Below are 1,759 nucleotides of genomic sequence, written 5' to 3'. Positions count from 1 at the left end.
CCTTCACGTTCAGTGATGAGATGAGGACGTATAACGCTGTGTCACCGACTCATGGTTTATCCAGGTGTCAACTCCGTTCCATTGATGTTCACGACAGTAGCATGCAAACAGACAGACAGCGTCGTGACAACAATCTGTTTTACAACTCTTTTCCGGGGTACGGATTTAAAAGCATAAATTCGCCAACAGTGTGGGGGATGGTGGTAGGACACAACACCTGACATTCTCTGGGCCGTTTCAACTTGTCGACAGTGAGAACTATAACAATGGGAACTGTACAGAACCCAGGAACACCAAAAATACACTAATATAGCAAAAGAGGAAACCTAGAGATACCCCTAACGAATATATGAAGATAGTAACTGTTCTAGAAAGAACATATACCATTGATGACCGTGAAGCATCTCTAGAATACATGATCATTAATTGACACCTTCAGCTGCCGACAGGTGTTGTTGATATATCTCAATGTGGAAAGCTGAAAATGTGTGTCCCGACCGGGTCTCGTACCCGGGATCTCCTGTGATATGTATGCATAAGTAGAAGAAACTAACGATCACAGTCCGAAACAATTTATTGGACTGTTCAATTAACCGAAACAAATTATCCAATTATAACACCAACACAAAACAGTGATCGGTCTTCGAATCAGAACTACATACAAGAATAAGGTAGAAAACAACTGAAATAATTTCCTACTAGTCTCCGCCAGAGACTTCTCCGATATACCAAGCCTAATGCAGAGATCAGTGAGAAGATCCAAGCTGGGCCGCCGGGGCGGCAGCTATCCAATTCTCCAGGCGGTCGATGAAATGCCGATGTGCTGCCGAGCGCCGGCCTTTATAGCGCTTCGGCGGATGAGTATCTCGGAACTACTTTCCATCACGTGGTTGACGTGTGAAAATAGTTACGGGATCTGCAGCGACCTCTTCCTTATGTTAATGTGGGCCGGTAGTGGCCCCCGCTGGCCGCTGGTGTCTTTGCTGTGGTGCTGTTGTTGTGGTTGTTGCTGTGGCCATTCACCAATATTGACTGTCGGTTGTGTAGTGCTTCAGTGTGCCTGCGACGTCGGGCAACCCGCGGGTGCAGGCTGTCAGTTTGGTTGCCGATACTCTAGGCGCCGTGATGTCTGGTGGAGAAGGCCACAGCATCCTGCTTACATGGCAGACGCTCTATCCATCTGAACCACCGAGGACACAGTGAAATAGCGCGACTGCTGGGACTTATCCTTTGCATGCTTCCCGTGAGACCCACGTTCTAGCGGGAAGCGTGCAAGGGATAAGTCCCTGCAGTCGCGCTATTCATCTGTGCTCGGTGGCTCAGATGGATAGAGCGTCTGCCATGTAAGCAGGAGATCCTGGGTTCGAGTCCCGGTCGGAGCACACATTTTCAGCTGTCCCCCATCGAGGTATATCGAAAACACCTGTCGGCAGCTGAGGGTTTCATATAACAATCATTTACCCCTAAAGGAGCAACCACCTATGTGTGGTAGAATATCAGTTGATCTGGCTTCTAAACTAGCGTACACGCAAATGTATTGAGTCGCCTCGCGTCTTTGCTTGTCGCCTCGGACACCAGAGCTGTTTCCAATACACACGGCGCGGATGCGCCCCGTCGGCGACCAACGTAACCAGTTTGGCTGGCTGCCAGCACCGTCGGATCAGCATCCTTTGTTGCCATGGCATTATCGACAGGCGCTTACCGAAATCTTCTCTTTATCAAAGTCGCTCATGTCAGTGGATCTTTCCATTTGCTGCCT

General features: G+C 49.0%; 1 non-coding gene across 1 annotated transcript; it reads left to right on the top strand.

The window, feature by feature from the left end:
- Window positions 1-1,309: 1,309 nt before the first annotated feature.
- On the top strand, window positions 1,310-1,382 carry Trnat-ugu (transfer RNA threonine (anticodon UGU)). Its single transcript has one exon. It is a non-coding gene; the product is annotated as a tRNA-Thr (tRNA).
- Window positions 1,383-1,759: the final 377 nt, after the last annotated feature.

Source organism: Schistocerca cancellata, chromosome 7, assembly GCF_023864275.1.
Source record: "Schistocerca cancellata isolate TAMUIC-IGC-003103 chromosome 7, iqSchCanc2.1, whole genome shotgun sequence".
NCBI lineage: Eukaryota > Metazoa > Arthropoda > Insecta > Orthoptera > Acrididae > Schistocerca > Schistocerca cancellata.
This window is presented reverse-complemented; position numbering and strand designations above follow the sequence as displayed.